Raw genomic sequence first — 20281 nt, 5'->3', positions numbered from 1 at the left:
TGCCTTTAAATTTTAACCTTAGGGTTCTCACATTCATTCATTTTCTGAACCGCTTATCCTGTTCAGGGTTGCGGGTGACTGGAGCCTATCCCAGCTGTCATAGGGCGAGAGGCAGGGTACACCCTGGACTGGTTGCCAGTCAAGACAGAAAAGCCTACTGGCCATGCTTGGAATCGAACTGGTGACCTTCTTGCTGTGAGGCATCACTGACCGTTGCGTCACTGTGCAACCCCAAGTCCTCACATTAATTTTTAAAAACAGGATTCAACCTGCCCTTGATGCATGGATATCTATGTACCTGAGTGTGTTCCTGTCCCTGAAGCAGCCTTCACAGCTCTGGCAGATCGTTTGAATACATCAAAACTGGTTCTCTGAAAAAAAAAAAAAAACCTGTTTCTTTAATCCACTGGTTAGAATTCTATATGAGCTACAAATGTTTTCCTGTAGGAGAAAAGCTCTTGTACAGCATCTTCACAAACTTATGTAAAAGTTGTAGAGTAACTGTTAAAAAAAAAAAAAAAGAAGAAGAATATTGGGAGAGCCCTGTGTAACATGAATTGTAAATTTCCATTAGAGCACTGTATCTTCCCTTTGCATTTCACAAAAGACGATTTCCATGCTTGGCTGACGCCCACAGGGACTCAAATATACAATTCAAGCCACAGAACATACATTCAGCATCTACTCCTCCCCCATAGAGAGCTCAAACCCACTCTGAAACTTTAATGTTTCATCAGATCCTATCTGATTTAGCATGTTGTGGGAGAAAGCTCAGGGTCACATGGGAACTGCAGAGCACAAATGCATGTACACTATAAAGTGCAGACGGAGCGCCTGGCCCTGCATGGCATGCTATGAGAGGTAAAAGAACATTATTGACATGGATTTCTTACCATTAGCATACTGACATTTGACAGCCAACGTGAGAAGATCTAATGTGCTCTCAGTGACATTTCCCTGTGGACCTGTCACATGAACTCTCATAACCTCCTCAACTTTCCTCATCTCAGAGAGTGTCATGAGAACAAGGGTCAGGTCACTTTTTCCTTTTCTGTCACAGAGACATGAGAGATTGGAAATTGGCAAACAAGAAAAGACAAGTCCGGGTGTTTGCTGTTGCAGATTTACTGTGCTGCTGTTAGATGGCTTTAAAATGGAGGAGGTGCTGCTTTCTATGCGAAACATTCCCTCTACTGCAACAAAAAAAATACATTTTCAAGAAACAACACTTCCAAGAAACTCTCTCTTTTAGCCTAACAAACTTTCATTTATGCTTGAAGCTTTGACCTAAAAAATTATTTAAAAAAACACCCCTGGGAAAGGGACGTATTTTGGGGAAATTCTTAGTTTCCTAAAGGGGATGTCAAAATGTGTGGTTCTGAGGGCCAAGAGCGCTGGCACTGGTTTCCATTTAACCAAAACAACACCAGAGGCTATATCCACAAAACTTCCAAATAGTATATGTTTCCCGTTGGCAGAGAGGTTTAATGAAATCCCCTAAAATTAGAAGAAGTCTGACACATACTGAGGAAAGTAATGGAAGTGGCTCTTGAGATCCCCTTTTTGGTGCATAGTGGCTCAGTAAGAGTAAGAGTACTGTTTTTATTTATGTGTCTCCAAAAAGGGAGAAAATTTATGAAGGACTAAAAGAACCGTGCTTGAGATTCTCTGAGAAACAGAGTTATAAGAGTCCCACACATTGGACCGTAAACAGGTTATATTTGTGGCTGATCCTCAGCTCATTAGGGACAAGTTTGTTTCTCTCACTCGATAAATCAATGCCATTACACCATTAACACAGTTCCACAGCTTCAATTAATTTCATTATAAAAGGATGTGTTCATCTTGTGAGCCAATGAAGCAGCATTAAAGGACAGAGCAGACTTACAACAGACTTCTCAGGTGTTATTGGATTTACTGATGAAACTGGCATCCACTTCTTTAGGCAGTGATCAACAAACACACACACATTGGTGCTGTTAGGTTTGGCCCCACATATAAGCTGTGATTCACCCTCTCCTTACATGAAACAGTGTGAAAATGGTTATGTCTTATCAAAACACAAATTCTTGCAGTAAACAAAGAGAGTAACAGATAGACTCTGAATGATTGCCAAAGACAGTTAGGCATCGGGCATAGTAAGAAAACATCATAGAGCTAAATGTGTATTCAAGCTCCATTAAAACTTGTCTTTGAGATGTGTCAGATAGAGCTCAGTGTACCTTTTCAAAACAGACAAAACTAGTGTACATTTTACAGCATGAATTAAAATCAACATGAAAGTCTTATCAACATCACAACTCTGGGTCATCATGCTTGCCTTGACAGATGAATTTTGGAGTAATTTCAGGGAACTTTAGCTCTTTTTGTCACAGAGGACAGACCCTGTATGAGGCAATTAGCCTTAGATCAGTTGTAGTTACAGTTAAAGGAGTAAACTCTGTTTTCAAACTGTTCTGCATCTCTTAAAATAAATCTCAAACACCATACCAACATAGTTCAATCAATCAGTTTTTTTTTTTGGTTTTGTTTTGTTTTGTTTTTCAAATTTTGTACTTTGAGAAGTTTTAATTGGTTATGAATCAAAGTAGGATTAATATGAATGTCTAGTGTCTGCGGATTTGTTGCCTGAAATGTGTCTTAGGATCAAGTTCTTGTGGTCTGATGTGAATTTAAAGTGAGATTCCGGTTTTTTTTTAAAGGCAAGCATGAAAGATGGAAAACAGGCATCATTCATTTAACATTCATAAAAATTTAAACTGATGTGACAAATTTGCTGAACTGTAACAAGACAGAATATTTAGGGGCCGTTTACACGACAATGGTTTTTAGGGTGAAACGCAAAAGTTTTGTTGCCTTTCAGCCTCGCGTTAACACGGAAACGGCGTCTCAGCCGACCTAAAACGCAAACTTTTGAAAACGGCCTCCAGTGTGGGATTTTTCTGAAACGCTCCCGACACCGTCGCTGTGTAAACAGTCAGCCGGCGTTTTCAGTGGAAATGCTGACGTCACACTCTGCCTCGCGCACGCGCATACAACAGGACAACAGTACCGTTGTTACAATCGTCGTGAACTACCGTGTTGTGCTTGTGCTGCTCAATCTGCTGAAGCCTCTGTCTTTCAACAAAATGTGCATCTTTTTAATTTAGTATTCCCCAATACACCAGATGACCGGCTCAACTCTTCTTTGGTAGAGATCTCTCCAAAAAGGCCTTCTGGACAAGACAGTTATAGTACCACCTACAGGCCTGGCATGCTTACTACAGCGTTTTCAGTCTATCAGCGTTACCGTGTAAACGCAGATTTTTTTTCACTGCGTTTTCAGAGTTTTAGCGTTTTCAAATGAAACGTTGTCTTGTAAACGGGGCCTTAGATTCCCCCTGGAATTCTGGGATGCATGGGAAAACACTTGATCCAACCTCTAGCCAACAAGACAGCTTCTTTCTAAAGAAAGGGGGGATTTTTTTTGTTATTATATGGGCACAAGAGACATCTCCACTCTTTAAATCTGTATGGTGCCATTTCAACAAGATTTTGATCTGTCCTCAAATTAAAAGTGTACAAGACAATCAGTTGAAGTGTGAGTTGAAGTTGAAATGTGGCTCACATTTACAGTGAAACTGAGACTGAATTAAAACGGTGAATACACTTTCTGAAACAGACTGCGTGTAGCGAACTAGAGCCTGTGTGTATTCTTTTACAGTGAAACTGAGACTCAATAGGAAAAATGATCAAACTAACAGCAACATAAAGTGAGAAGAAGAAATATTCTCCCGGATAAGATGAACCAAGTCCTGATGACATTTATTTTGCCAACATATCTCAATCAGGGGTTGGTAGCACAGTGGTGTTGTAGTTCCTGTTGTTGCCTTCTAGCAAGAAGACTCCAGGTTAGAACCCTGGCAGGGCCTTTTTTTGTCAAGTTTGCGTGTTTTCTCCATGCCTGCATTGGTTCCCCTCGGATACTCTGGCCTCCTACCACAGTTCAAAGCCGTGCTTGTTAGGTTAATTGGTCTCTAAATTGCCTGCAGGTGTGTGTGTGAGTGTGTCAGCTTGTCTGTCTATAAGCTAGCCTTGAGATAAGCTGGCAAGCTAAACCCTGTCTCTCGCCCAATGACAGCTGAAACAGACTCAAACCCCTGTAACCCTGAACAGGATAAGCAGTGTAGATAGTGAATTGTTAGATCTTAAAGGTTGTCTGCTTCATGTTTAAATTTTGATGTTACATCACAGAAATATTTTAGTTTGGTCTGAAAACACTTAAACCCACGTAAGAGAGCATCAACAGAGACCCTTCTGACTCCCGGCTTGGGAGCTAGAAGCAGACTAGGGTAATTGTTTGGGAGTGCTACTGTCCCATTTTAAAGTTTTGGACAAAAAAGAAAAGTCTTCCTCCCTGAGTTAAAACTTCAAAATGTCTTATTCTCTCAGAGTCACTTTGTGAACTTTCCTAAATCACCTCTAAGCTGGAAGTGCTCTCTCTAACTCTGCTTGAAGTTTCTGCATGTTTGTGAACACCACCCCAAAATCATTTCCCTAATTACCTCCTCCTCCTCCTCCTGCTCTCTCCTCATCTTCTCCTCTCATCCTCTCTGAAAAATCACCAGGTATAATCTGAAAGCTCCCTGCCCTTCATGACACACCATTTGACATGCCTGGATTAGACTCTTTTGTTATCCTGTTCCTAGTTTGGGAGATGTTCATGCGCTCAAAAACCAAACCGTCAAACTAGTGGAAAGAGGATCCTATGGGAGTTGCGTTGGAAGAGTGTGCAACCTCACTGCTTTGCATTTTGAACGTCACGCTATGCATTCTTAGTGCATGTCGTGTCTCAAAGTGTGCACTGCTGAGAAGTCGTGTAGCTTTAATATTTGATATTTCCTATGGGGTCCACTGTGTGACGATCAAAGATGCAGACAACCTTGAAATGCCTCCCTCAATTTGCACACACGGGGTATCAATGAGAGAAAGTCAGCTGAAAAGGAAGGAGGGCGGAAAAAAGAAAGAGATTAGGGAGAGGAAGTTGAGGGAGAGGAGGAGGAAGGCCAGGAAGTCAAGAAGAGAGTGAGCTGCATGTAAGCAGTGGGAGGAGGATCCACAACCTCAGACCCCATACTGACAACTAATTAAAGCTGTTAGGCCTTTATTTATCACTTCTCAGTTCTATTATAAGAGGCCAGGCTTCATGTTGTGTTTCAGCTTTGGACCCAATTTAAAGGCTTGTCTTTCGTCCCTCCTTATTAAAAACAGAAACACATTTCCCAGACACGCTGTACATCCTTATGCCATTACCTCAAGAGTCCAATTTGGAGTTTCTTCAGCGTTTCATGAGGGTTAATTTGCACATATTGGCAGAATTTGAGTAATGGTGTTTATATCCTGTTTTGTGCCCTCATCTTGTGTAGAAATAGTGCCTCACAGAGGAAGACATTAAAAGCTGCCAAAGCTGTTAAGTTCAAAAAGATCGAGCACTAATCAACTAAATTGATAAAAGTCTAAAGACATTTTTATTTGTCTTGGTGTGAGTTGTAATCTTACCCGAGGACATCTCCAAATCACATTAAAACGCTTTTCTCCCTCCAGTCACGTACTATAGCACAGTGCTGTCTATTGTTTCTGGAAGCTTTTCTGACCAAACGACAGATCTTTAGCAGGTGATATTTAAACTTGGTGCATGAGAGGAAAGAGCAGTTGTCATGAATAGAAATGGAAAATATAAGGAGTCATACAGCTCGTCTGATTACACCTCAGGCTGTATGAGGGTGTTTTGTTGCATGTTATGCCTCAAGAGATAAAAATGCTTTTTTTCTTTTGTTCTGACACACAAAGAATCCATCCACCTTCATGTATCTGCTCATATAAGTTCTATACAGTTTTTATACCTGACTTTTATTAGATTATATAAGTAAAGTTATGTTTGCACCAGAATTTCATTTAAAGTGGTAATAAAAAATGCCATATTTTTGCACTTTTTTTTTCCAATTTCATGTCAAACAAACCATATATTTACTACACATGCACTCTCCTGTTTGGTATTCAGCTCATATCTTCTAATACCTGTGGATGTCCTTGAGGTTCTGGGTTATTTATTTAGAAAATAAAGAAATTCTTCCTCTGATGTTCCAATTAATTTGCCCTTCCCTTTGAGTTACAGTCAAACGCAGTGCAATTAATTTGTTTATCTTCGAAACACCATTAATGCTTTTTGTCAGCAGAGATTCTGAATATTCAAACACCACCCGAGATGAACCCAATGAACGTTTTTCTATTTGACTGTGGATGAAAAAACTACAGTGTGAGGAATTCAAATGAGATTTAAAGATTCAGGAAAGGTAAGCGGAGCTCATACATGTAGGGTGGGCATCACCTGCACTCTGAGACCTGCTACTGTTGAAATGACAGGGATGTATTAATGGCATTGATGCTTTCTTCAGAGCCCTTCCTTCTGCTTACTTGTTTCACAGTCAGACTGGGAATAAATGGAGGAATGAGACCGGCTATAAGTGGAGCAAACACTTAACAGAAGATTAAAAGAGAGAAGCAGGCCAGGGACAAATCGGCCTCTTCTGTCTCTCCACTTTTAACCACACGGCAAATAGCTGTGTCTCTGTGGCACCTCTGAAGAGCCCGACTCAATCCATTAAACTGGCACTTGGTGAACTCTGTTCAGCCCTCAGAGCTTCAAAGCAAAGATATATCCTGATGTTCCCTGAAGGCGCTGATCCCACTCCTGAAGAGGAGAGCTGCTCCTTATCCGACAAGACTTTAGTACGTGGAAGGTCCTGGGTGTCTTAGGCCTGGGTGTCGTCTTTTTGAACAGGGGGTTGGCCACTCAGTAAAAGGATAGCAACGGGGCAGAGAAATTCTGTGACTTGATCACTTTGAGATCAATCCTCTGAGCTTGTTTTTAGGTACAGCTGGAGGTTAAGATCAAATCTTGGAGGGAGTTGTTCAGAAAGTAACTCTGAAACTGTATTACAGCTTGAAAATGTGGATCTGTCTTATCTGGAATCAGATTTTTATGTTAAAGTGACGGCTGATAGCATAAATATCAAGCCTTTGTGAATGTAAACGGTGTCCCGCAAGGTGCCCTTTTGGGTCCTGTCATGTTTGTCATGTGTATCAAGAGTCTATGTGAAAAATCAAAGATGCAAAGTCTCATCTATGCAGATGACACCATTTTATACACTTAACAATCTCTGTTCAGTGCAGTTGACAAACTCCAAGAGATATTACAGATTTGTATCTCAGTGGGAGCACTCCTAAAAAAAGAAGGTTAAGTAAATACATTTTTGTCCTGAGTAAATTGGGGAAGCATAGTATTTTCTTGTCATCACCCATTTCCAACAACATTACCAGACCTGTGATTGAGTAAACCAAACTCATCATCTCATACTTCATGTGATTCTCACAACACTGCACACAATGTTTGGTGCAGGTGTGGAAACTACACGTTTACACCCCCAGGCACATCCCCCCTTATTGACATATGTAGATCCACGTGTCAACCTGCACTGGGGGGAGAAGTCGCTTATAGCAGAAGTGTACTCTTTTGCATGATTATCATCAGCCTCAAGCATCATGTCGGTCTTCATCATGCTGTGTCACATGCATGTTCGCACAGACCCTTAGAGTACAGTGGTATCTGTGTGTGAAGGAAAGGAGCTAAACCAAAGTTGTATCAGACAGATTTGGATGGTACAGTTATTGTGGAAAATAAGACAAAATGGAGAGTTACAAAGTCCCAAATGAGGAGATCTGGCTGTCAAATGATACCCTGCAAACAACGCAGTCAAAGCTTTAACTGCTCTGCCACTTCTAATCACCGAAGATGTTTGAGTTGAGCCAGGCAGCAGACTACCATGTGCTCATCACCCCATGCAAGCTTCCAAGGCAGCAAATCTTGATGGCAAGTGTTGCTGGTATTTCCCTCTAAAGAAACACAGCGTGATGCATGTGGACACACACTAAATCTTTGCCATTCCAGCAGGCCTTTTGGTATAAAGGGTAGTGGAGATGTGAAGTTGAAAAGGACTTAGACCAACACCTAAGTATCTGTGAGACCTTTGGTTTAGTATACTGCAGCTCCAGTGTCTCTTGCTCCTGTACACATGCTGTCTTCCCTCCTGAGTATTCATCCTCACAAAAAGCTTTAGGGACTGAGAGAGCAGGCTTTTACACACCCTGCCGCCTCCTTATAACCCCAAGTTCTCTTTGTTGGCACTTCCTCTGAGAGCAGAGCAGGGTCCCTTGTGTCAGCACAAGCCCTGGTGACAAGCCTCATTACATAACCTCAGGCACGAAGTGAAATATGCAGCACAGAGGTACATACTGCTGCAATGAAAGATAGCTTTGATAAATCAGGCATGACTTATTATATCTGGAAATTACAGCATTCAGTGTGTCACGATTCAAAGCAACAGAAGCTACAAAGACAGCTATATAATTTAAGATGTACCCTATACACTGATACTATCTCCCTGCTTCTTCTTGGCTCACTCTGAAGTTATAGCGTTTGTATTTACAGCAACAACAGAAAAGTGGTCTTTTAGCTGAATTTAGCAAATTAGCATCATATTAATGTTGAACTTTAAATATGATGGAGAAGAGACATTATGAAGGAAATTCAGCAGCTGTCTTCATATAGGAAATGAAAGTCTTAAAAAATAGAAAAAAGGCAGTTTATCTGTTTTATTATCCATTTATTTATTTGATTTTTATTTTCTATTAAATCAAAAAATGACTGTCATCTCATACTATGACTTGTAATCCTAAGTATTGATGTACTTTTACTGTTAAATTGTATGTTTGTAATCCTAAGGCTGTTACTCTCTCCCTTAAAAACCTGTAAACATTGACAGAAGAAACAGACGCTAAAAACCAAAAGATTGATTTGTTTTGCTGTGTTTCTGCTGAATGCTTACTAGTTCAGAATGATGGATTGTGTTTTGTCTAAACATTTGCTCTGCAAAATGTAAAACAGAGATTTAAAAAAAATCATGTTTCTCACTTTTTTTTTCTTTTTTACCAGAGCCCAAACTCTTAAATGGTGTTGTTCAGTCTGACCCTCAGACAAAAATATTTAGGTGATAATGAGAGCTGAGAAAACAGCAGATTCTCACCTACAAAAGCTGGAACACAAGCTGCGTGGTGTTTCTGTTTGGAACACTTCTGTTGATTTCCAGTGTTTTAATGGCTCAGACTCACATTGTGAATCTTTGTAATGCTGCCAATGGAGGGGACACACTCACTAACAGAAGTAACACAGATACTTTATCTTGAACTGTCTGACCTTTATTAAACCATCTCATTTTGACATAATCCAAGTCATGCTGGACGAAAGAATCTCTTTAACATGTCAGCTTACTAAAATACTGACACAGACGTAAGAGAATTTCTCACTCTATGAACACGAGTCTAATTTAAAACCCATTCACACCACATTCATTCACTTATAGCAGAGGCTGCTTCATGAAGCATCATCAGTATTAATCCCATTCACACATCACTGACACAGCCCCATGGGCAGTTTGGGGTTAAGTAACCTGACCTTTTTGTGAGATAGATGACTGACAAGATCAAAAAAAAAATCTTACCTTTCTGAACATAAAAAGGTGTCCCACAAGGGTACCAATTGGGTCCTGTCTTATTTGTTATTTTTGTCAATAGTTAATATAAAAAAGGCAAAGATGCAGATTCATTTCTATGAAGATGACACCATTTTATAAACTTCACTGTCTTTCCCATAGGTGCAAATTGCGACCTACAAGAATGTCGAATTTTAGAGGGAAAAAAATAATCCCAATGGACTTTATATGAGCCACATCCACCTAAGGGTTAGAGTTAGGGTTAGGTCCATAAAAAAAAGTCTTATTTATCATTTTTTCAAGACAAACATGAAGCCTGAATTACAGGAAAAACGAACTTGTTTAGTTTCTTGTATTATGGATCTATTCTTGTTTCAAGAAATTTGACAATTAAATTTTTCTTACTCAATTAGCAGATAATTTTATTTCTCTTTGTGAGCAAATCCAAGCATCAATTTTATCCTTTAACATAATGAAGTGACACTCATTTTCTGGACCTGAAGGGAAATTTGCTGTTGTTAAGTCTAACAGACAGAATTTGTTTAAAATAAGACAAAAACACTTGCTTAGATTCAGTTTTTGCATTAAGTGGACCTTAGGATTTAACAACAACCGACCCTATGCCTGAGCCACAGTCACCACGCAGGGCCATAAGAAGCTACAGTTTACCTGAGCTGTTCTTGTATGAGATACACCGTGGGAAATCTATGCGACAGGCCTTAACACAAATAAGGAATACAACTCCTCACATTCAGTTTTACTTTAATGATTCTTCAAATTGTCTTTTATGGAGTTAGACATCTTACATTTTTAGGTAACCTGAGAGCTCTCGGGCCATTTTCTGATTTCTGGCAAACAGACTTTCAAACATCTACACCTGAAGTTTTATGTTTTATTCGTTAACACAGGATAAAGTCTGAAAATTCCTCAACCAATTATCACCTTTTTCATTTCAAGGCAAGATGAAACTGCCATCTTCCTCTTTGTTAATTAGCACAGTTTCCTCAGAAGGCCAGTGTTATTGAATCAAGTTCATTATCAGCTGATGCTGTGCGAAGGAGGAGAGTGACAGCAGAACAGGAAGGTATTTTCAGCAACCCTGGGGGCTAGAGCTGAGCATAGGTCAACAAGCAGGAAAAATGTTTCCCTTATATTACTGTAAATTGTTCGTGTAATGAAGAAGCAGTTTCTTCTCTTCAGAAGTCATGCGTGTACCACGACGCTGAACTTCTCACCCTTTGTGCGCACGGGGAAGAACTGTTGCTTTGTGCTATATCTTGAGTGGTGAACTCAAAGGTCAGGAAAAAAACAATAAATCTTACTCATTTTGAATCACTTTTTTATGTTAGGTTCCCACTGTAATAAGATGAACATTGTTTATAATACACCCAATTAACAAAACACTTGACTGTGTTGTCTAGCATGTCTGTCATGTGAGAAGGATTTAAGAGGGACATGGATGAGAAAAAGAAGCACTGAGAGTTTATTTCAGATGGCTCAGAATTTTTTAGATTTAGTGAGAGGCTAGCTGCCAGTTTTTGGTGTTGTGTTTATGTTCCTTAGGGCCTCTCTCTTGCTGCTGTTATCTCTCAAAGAACAGGAAGCATCATTAGCTTCATAGAGACAAAAAATGATGACCCAAATCTGGGAAGGACCTCAGATAGAAAGGGGAAAAAAACAGAGAAAGGAAACAAGGAAGTAAAATAGTGCCCTCCTTTCCTTTGTGACGGTGCGTCGATCTATCAGAAGCTCTGTGTAATCTCCTGAATTCAGACGCGTGGGGCGATCATAGTGTCCTGTCACTGGCAGTCCTTGTCGTTGATTAAGGCTTTTTATCCTCCATCAGGCTTAGCTGTGGGCCGCCCGCACTTCTTCATGTGACATGTAATTTCCTCCTCACAGTGGACCCATCTTGATAGAGAGCTAATAGAAACCCTCTGCAGATCCCCTCCTAATGAAGATAGATCCTCAGATGGCCATGCAGTCTCATTTATATTACCAGTCTATCAACTTGTTTTAAGTAGATTAAGCATGTTCTGTGTGACAACTGAAGGCTGGGTGGGTGGGGGTGAGAGGGTGTGTAAAAATAATTTGCAAAAGGGGTTTTACAGAGTCTTCTCCTCATTTAAGCCGTATCATAGCGCTGCTGAAGGTTCTCTCCAGACAATAGGGGGATGAGAGGATTGTCAGAGGAGATTGAAAGTGAGATGAGATTGCTGTAGATTTTCTCCAAGGCTTGTCTGGATGAACAGATTAGTTTAGGCATGCGGGATGAATCGATGTGCTTGGGCTTTATTCATCTGTTATTTTAATTGATAATGATAAATCTGTCATGTTGACCAATCAAATGTGAGCAAGCTTTAGTTGGCTGCAGAAAGACAGGCCATATGGACAGTTACGTACAGTATGTCGCACAAGATGACTCAGTCAGAATATAATCCAAAAACTAACCAGCTATCAGTGAAAAAATCACTTTTTCATGCCCCAAGTGTACTGTTAGCAATGACAGACAGTCAGAATGAGAGTAGAGAGCAGTGTTGTAGATGAGTCACCAAACTTGAGTTCAAGATGAGCCTTAAGTGTTCGAGTCAAAGCTGAGTGTCAACATTCACCACTCCTCTCTTCACACAGAAACACACATGGATTCTGCTGCAGTCTAATCATCTAAACTACCAGCAACCCACCCTCTATCAATCCAGAATATTAGAAACCAAACATCCTGGACCCAGCAGATGTGATGGGAATTTAGGCTCTTTAAATGATCCAGATTATTTGGCTCATTCAGCTCCAGAACACCTCTCCGCTATCCCATATTATATTTACCTTTAACGAAATCAGCCATTTGTGGAAATGCTTTGACCTGTGACTCATATGTGTGCGCTCAGTAATGTGTGGTGCACTCGTTGCCAAACTGGGTGGGGTAAAGCCTGTCTTTTTCCTTCTGATTTTTATTTTACTTTGCTTGTTATTTGACAGCAACACATGCAGAGAAAGTAGAAACACATATATAGGTGTCTAGTCATGGCTTACTTGCAACCCCTGTCCCCAGTTGAGCTTCCAAGATTAGAACAGAAGTTACAGAGAGTTGGGTTTAAGATGCTAATATCATCAAAAATATACATCAGGATACAAGAATGCAGTGAAATTGAGAAATTTAAGTCAATCTCAAATTCTGATAAAAGGCCAAAAAGTTAAACAATAACCACCCAACATTAAATCCCAAAAATGAGGTGGGAGCTCGTCCATCAAATACAAGAGCTAGCTCTTTGAGTGGCTAACTGTAGCCAAAGCTTTTTCACTTACAACAGTCCAAATTAACTAACTTTCGCATGGATCTTAGTTTTCTGTCTGTTACTATATAAGCATGTGTCTGTCTTCTCTTCAATGGTTTTTGATGGTTTATATCATTTATTATTTAAAATAGGGACAATACATATTAATTTACATGTACATTTGCAAGATTATAGCCAACGGCTGATTTCCATCTTTAGTCCCTTTGGCAGGTTGATATCAACAACATAAAATAATCAAATCAATAAAACAACAAGAACAGGTAGCCTCCATGGCCAATAGGCAGGAGGAGCAATTACAAATGGAGAAAAAGTATCCTTAAAAACATAATAGGACAGAGAATGAAAAAGTAAAGCAACAGCAAAGAAAAGTATAGTTGATCATGAAACATACAGGCCAAGGATGAGGGGACCACATGTATTTCACTAGTGTTGAATGCTAAGATTAAAAATTAAAAGGTTAATTAAAGTGCAGCATGCTAAAGTTAGCTAACAGAAAACTAATATACAAGTTGAGGCACGGTTGTGGTAATAGTGTTGTTCTTCCAATAGCTAAGCTTTAAGATGTTAGGTAAAGGAGGTCAGAGTCAGGAGTTCACGTATGAAGTTTGGTATTGAATTCCAGGTGCGAAGGCTGACATGAGATCTAAGGTGCTCTTTTTAGCGGGCTGTCAGGAACCACTGCTTAACATGAGTAAGCATGCCAGACCCCTCCGTACTGACTGAATTATTATGACTCCTTACTACATAATAAAAAAGAGAAAAAGCAGTATCCATCAATGAATATTTAGTCAGAGGCCCCTAAATCGTAATTCAGTCACTGCTTTCATCTAGTCAAAGTCTGAGTTCTCAGTGCTTTAGTCCAAGTCGAGTCAGAAATCCTGAAGATCAGTAGCCAATTTGAACTAGAGTCAGAGCCTTGCACTCAAATGTTACACACTGATATAGAGTCTTAACCCTCATTTACATTAGGGCTTCCACTGGATGCACTTTAAGTGCAGAAAAATCAATAATGTCTTCAAAAGGTGAAAGCATCTTCAAAGAGAAGTCTACAGATCCAAGACCATCATTACTGTTAAAGCCAAGATACACCACTTAAATATCATTTTGGATGGCAGCTACTTATAAGTGTTAATTTATATGCATTCAATTGAATGGGCTATGATTTGTAAATTGATTCCTTAAAACAAAAGCAGAACTGTGGCCCACAACCTTTGATCACTGACACCATGAACAGTTATATGACTCTTGGGTTGACAGCAGACTTAAACAGGCAGTAAAATACTGAATCAAACTTCCTATGGTATTATTTCACTGTGACTATAGAGTGTAGGTGGTTCATGTAACACCATATATTGTGTAGACCTTAAAGAAGTTTTTGAGTCTGATATGTGCCACTGAGGTTGTGTTTTTTCATGACTTCAGCAGCTGAGCTGAGCAGACTGACATTAGCCTCTAATGATTCTGAGCCTCCCACTCACTGAACTCCAGGGAGTGTACAGCTCTGTCTGTAGAGCCTCTGCTATAGGAGGTGTGTTCACCAATTTTATCATTAAAAATCCAGCTCGACGAGCTAACAGGTGAATATTTCAGAACAATTATCACAGCCTGTCTTCCACTTTAACTCTATGATTTAGTTCCCCAACATTTGTTCTCCTTCTGATGTTATTAACGTTTGTTAGAGCCTCCGTCAGATCAGCTGCACGCTGGGATGTTAGAAACTAGAATGAATGATTTAATATTGATGGGGCTTCTTTGTTTTTCAAAGATAAAAGTCATCACAACTTCAAAACAATTGAAATGGCATTTGATGAAGAAAAGTTTTACATATTTCACAATGTTTTGAGGCTACAGTTATAAAATCAAAAGCTCTGTTGTTTTCTTGATTTATCTTTGTTTGGTCCAAAATGTATTCAACACTTAAAATTAAACAAAAATTAATCGAACTGAACCCAACATCTCAATGTAATAGAGTGCAATTTTCAAATCGCAAAGGCTGTTGTTAAAATAATAAAAAAAAAGTTTTGTGTACACAAACCTGGAGGGAATATAGTAACTTGTACTTGTTCTTCCTTAAAACCAGCAAAAGTCAATATGCTTTTTTTTTTTCTGGCAAAAAATATCATAAGTCTACAAGGCTTGAAGTAAAATCACACTGTTAAATGGCAATTGCAATATTGGTCCAAAATAATTGCAATTAGATTATTTTCCAAAATCGTTCAGCCCTATTTAAAATTAAATGGGTTTCTTTTAGATCAATAGATGTCTATTTGTTGCTTGTTTTACTAAACATGCCACAAAAACCAAATCTATTATTTAAAACTTGGTTATGAACAAAGAAAAAAATCCACCTCTTAGAGTAAGTGTCATGTAAATATTTTTGTAGTTTGTTCATAATTAACTAGATTAATCTCAGGTCAAGTTTTAACGTTTTAGCAACTGCAAAGAAAAACTAAATTATACAAAGCGTGGATGAATATTGAATTCTAAATAATATAATGCAACTGTCTGCTCCAATAAGTGCTTTAATCCTCTGTGGATGGCTGTCTGAGTGCTTAACTGTGTGCAGGGGATATTGAACTCTTACAGAAAAAAGTAAATGCCTGCAGCTCTTTCACTTAAGTATTCAAATATATATGATTGTTTGGGCAACAGGAAATGTTACACATCCTTTTGGGGCTTATTACAAAACACTGAATTTTAACCTATTGTGGCTGTATGTTGGCCTGGTAATCCTGGCAGACCTTGATGTGGATTATGCATTCTCAGCATAGTTAATAATCTGTCTGCCAAAGGGATGTTAATTGCTAAATTGGCTTAACATACATTTAAAACATTTTTATTTAGCTTAGCTAAGCAGCATAGATCCACATGGATGCTTTCGACTCAATGGGTCAAAGTTGTAACACTGCATGAGTTATGTCCAAATGTTGAAAAAGCCTTCTTGTACTTAAAAAAAATAAACCTCTTACTCCACAGAATGTATACAACTTCTTAAGTTTGTTTCCTAATTTATTTCTCGGATTTAGATTTATAATGTGAAATAAGATGAATACACTATTTGTCAAAATATATTTGAAATGTGCCCAGGAAATTCACAGGGTATTCAGCTACAGTTCAGTAAATAGGGTTAGCTCCAACAGTAGCAATTAAATGAGGCACATTAATGCATTTCAAATATATATACAATTAATATGCTGGTACGCTAGACACCTCAAACTTTATTGACTTTTTAAAAAATTTTAACTTAGTCAAAGTTTTATATAGAACATCTGTTGCATCTGTTATTCTATATAGCAATACAATTCACTTTACTGTGGGTCAAATTTGTTAAAAAGAGGCAAGCTCATATCTATCAGCCCAGATTTTTAGCTTAAAAAAAGAAACACATGTCAGTTTTGTCCCCAAAATAGAAAACATCTCTATTGTTTTCTTTCTGGGGGAAAAATATTTCTTTAATCCTTGTGACATAAATTATCTGCATGCTAGCTAGCCAGACTCTTGATAAGTGCAAATTTGAGGGTTGGCTGGACAACATCCATTAGGATTTCATCAATACAGCAGGATTCCCCAACCATCTCCTATGTTTATAGCGTTTTCGGCCTTAAATTTCCCTCAAGGTGGCATAAAAAACTCTTAAATTTGACTTGCTGAAACCTGCAGATACCCTATTTTACCTTGTGGGCAAATACAGTGGTCCAACTTCCAATAAGCGTCTCTAAGCTATGCCATTACATGCAGCCCCAGCTCTCTGTTGGAGGAGATTATTCCTGAACCCTGTGGTCATTTATGTGGAGTGCAACTTTAGAGGATGTGAGATGCGTGTTGGTGGACCCTGCAAACATGTTAGCATCAAAGACTGTGTTACTAAATCAGCTGCTTTAATTAGTACTCAGGAAAGACTACCAAACAAGGTGGAAAATTGCAAAGGAAGTCACCTAAAATATCTTAGAAATGAACCCATAAACTGCTATGATGTAGCTTGAGCACAAGGATCCCCTCCTCTGTATAATTAAAACAATGCCTCAGGCCAGCAGAAGTCAAAGGCACATAATGCATAACAGTGCATGAATGCATGAGGTTTAATAGATCGTGAAAATGGTAGTCTGAGGACAGAGATGAAGTATTTCATTAGAAAGCTTGAATAGAGTCTGTACGGGTGGTTGCTGTTGCAGTCTGTGATGAAAGACTGGCTGCTGGAGTGCTCACTCAGTATACCTGGAAGGATGGCCTTTGGTTCACGCGTTACCCTTAGTTAGGGAGCCCAGGAGCTATTCTGGATCAAATTTGAGGTTACTACAAGCCCAGGGTTTCTTAGCTCCTCATGTAAAATCATTTGCCTTTTTGAGAAAAAACACATATACAGATCACGACTGTAGATTTTCATCCAAAAAGGGAGTTTCCTTCGTTCAAGCTTGAGGCGGTTAGGATATGACCCAGGCACAGGCTCTGAGGAAAGGGATGTTGAATTAAAGACACTCTACTTGAAACAGTAGTTGAAATAAGGGCTGATTATTGGCATGAAAAAAAGACAAATCTTGCTGAAATACTGTAGGGAGGCGATTCACAAATCCAGCAGATCAGAAACAAAAACAGCTCTAATACAGACTTGTTCAGTTCTGATGTCCTCATATCCCAAAGCTCTGAACTCTCTCACAGACATTATAATCCCATTTGAGGGTTTGATGGCTCCAAACTGAGCAGGGAGTGTCAACTGTTGAGGACACCATGTGAGACTGAAAAGTCAAACTTCTTAGTTTGGAAAAACAACAGAAACAACACAGCTGGGCCAAAGATTATGTAAGGCAATCATTAGGCCAGCACATGCACAGAGACATCCATACTGAAACTTCAAAAACTTGCTAAGTTTACAGTGTGACATCTTTAAGCTCTCTCAGGCTTAACAGGGACACTACAGTTGACTTAAGGCTGACGTGATCCTGGCTGATTTACACCGAGACTCTCTTGTCAAAAATCTTTTGGAACTTTCAGTAAAATGCAGAATCTGTAAGTAATGACTGAAGTGGAAAGTGTTTTGTCGCTTAAGTTCAACTGTCCACTTACTCTTTAATGGGAAGTGATTGAAAGCTAGCAAAAAGAGTCTGTGGAGAGCAAAAGAGGAGGTACACCTGTTAAAATCGTGCATTGTTACTTGAGGCAGTTTACACCAGGCTTCATTTAGGTGTGTTCAGTAGTTGTTAAGTAAATGTCAGTTTTTGTCATTTATTACATTCCCCAGAGGAAACACACCTATTCATCTGTTTCCAGTGGGTCCCAGCTTCACTGTACACAGTGAGTCACTGCACTCTAACAAAGCGCCTCTTTATGGGCCACAAAACTGCCTTTTCATTTGCTTCAGCTGAAGTTGACCGATCAAAACATTTGCCTGAATAGTAACATGATATATATTTACAAAAAGTAATAGTTATGCTTTATCAGTTCTCTTTGTAATGACTAAATTCCACCAGGTACATGCCCAGTCAGTCTCCACTTTGGAGCTGTTAGGTTTCAATTCTAGTCATTGAGTTAGCTGCCACTGTCTCTTTTCCATTGCATTCTGACTCTGTTTCCCACCTGGCAGGTCAGAGCTCTCTGGAGCTGATGCACAAAACTTCTATTTTTTGTTAGTCAACAGTTTTGAGATTAGTAAACGAAGACTTCATGAACGAGGAAGTGTTTATCATTGGTGTGAGAAATCCTAGATCTCTTGGCCAGCTTTGTTCTGACAGTAGAGCTCATGGGTGTTAATGGGCAAGGGAGGACAAAGCCATACTGCAATTCTGCAGAGAAGGACTGGTGGAAAAACGGCAAAGGAAGGCAAAAGCCCTTTGAAAATTCTTGTTTTTTTAATGGAGATCCAATAAATCCAACAAATCTTAATCTTAATCTTAAAGTGATACTCCGGGATGGAACAAGTTGGGTCCTATCACAAGGTTTAGGGCAGAAATTACCCCCGCAGCAGAGTTTTTGTGCAGCAGAAGCCCAGAGCGCTCGCACCAAACACCCCCTCCCAGCTCGTCTGCCGGTTTCCTCTGCACTCAAATGGGGCCATGTTTTACTTGACCAAAAACACAAATAAATGGACTCCCACCGAAAAAATCTGATATCGCTCTGCATTTACGCTTTATTTAGAGAATTTTCAGCGCGTCACTTTCACACAAAAACACAGCTAAATAAGGCTCTAGTTCTCATTGTGTCGTAAAATGGCACTACCTCCGCTGCAGAGCCACAGCTGGCTCCGAGGCGCTCGCCGCTTAGTGTATCAGTGCGCGCGCAGCATTCCAGATATAAACAAACACAGGTAGTCTGCCAGGATGAAGAGACACGATGAGAACTAGAGCCTTATTTAGCGGTGTTTTTGTGTGAAAGTAAAAAAAACTCTCTAAATAAAGCGTGAATGCAGACCGATATCGGATTTTTCGGTGGGAGTCCGTTTATTTGTGTTTTTGGTCAAGTGAAAAATGGCCCCATCTGAGTGCAGAGGAAACCGGCAGACGAGCGCTCTGGGCTTCTGCTGCACAAAAACACTGCTGTAGGGGTAATTTCTGCCCTAAACCTTGTAATAGGACCCAACTTGTTTCATCCTGGAGTATCACTTTAAGGCTTATATTTGAAATTTGTCTAAACACACGTAAAGATGGCAATCTTATCCTTCTGAAATTTTTAACTAGATTGTGAACCTTGCAGCACATGAAAAAGCCCTGGCTGCAAGTTGTTTTGTTTTTTTTTACCACTGGCTATACTGGACATTTAAAAGAAGCCATCACTCCCAGAGGCTCAGTCTTTATCAAACAGCTGGCAATGGGTTCTGCGTTTGTTTTCACACTCACTGGCACAGGCATGTGCCTTTCTTGCCACCTTCTTTGTGTCTTCTGAGGGACTCAGGGCAGCTGTTATCAGGACACCAGGGGTTCTCAGCTTTAAGACATGAGAGCATCAAAGAGATGTTTGATAATTCAAGCCTATTCAGTCTCTTGCTTTAATGACTGAACAAAACAGAACATATACGTAGCTGTTAATCTCATCTTCACGCTACGTCGGTTTGAAAAGGAGTCAAGGATTGGTGGTCAATAAAATGCTTCCAGAGTTCATCCCTTAACATAATCATGATACATGTACGGCCAATTTAACAGGCCTGCATACATTCAGATATGCTCCTTTCATCTGTCATATTGAAAAGAGAGGCTCTATACTAATCCCTCCAGCCTTCAGTATGTTGGTGGCACGAGTGGAGTTAAATCTGTGGTGCCCATATATGAAATGATATATGAAATGCACTTGCTGCTATGTGCATGTATGTCTCCACATGGATAACACAGTCAGAGAGGAACACCCAGAGGCATTCCAGTCATCCCGCTGTGCTGAACCCTGCGTGTGTGCTTCATACAGCCAGGTTATAAAGCA

At 39.6% G+C, this 20281-nt stretch overlaps 1 protein-coding gene across 3 annotated transcripts in view; it reads right to left on the bottom strand.

Annotated features, from left to right (window-relative positions):
• Nucleotides 1–20281, bottom strand: part of LOC141799057 (metabotropic glutamate receptor 4-like) — a 220922-nt gene that overhangs the window by 190771 nt on the left and 9870 nt on the right. The window contains exon 2 of one of the 3 annotated variants that reach the window (XM_074681113.1): nucleotides 299–371. The exons of the other annotated variants lie outside the window; for them this stretch is intronic. The gene's annotated coding sequence lies outside the window, so the exon portion shown is untranslated. The remainder of the gene's footprint in view (nucleotides 1–298; nucleotides 372–20281) is intronic. 3 annotated transcript variants of the gene reach the window in all.

Source organism: Halichoeres trimaculatus, unplaced genomic scaffold (genome assembly GCF_033239565.1).
Source record: "Halichoeres trimaculatus isolate MK-OKI-2021-1 unplaced genomic scaffold, fHalTri1.1 fHalTri1_scaffold_11, whole genome shotgun sequence".
Classification (NCBI taxonomy): Eukaryota; Metazoa; Chordata; class Actinopteri; order Labriformes; family Labridae; genus Halichoeres; species Halichoeres trimaculatus.
Note: the sequence above shows the minus strand (reverse complement) of the source record. Positions and strands in the feature narration are given on the sequence as shown.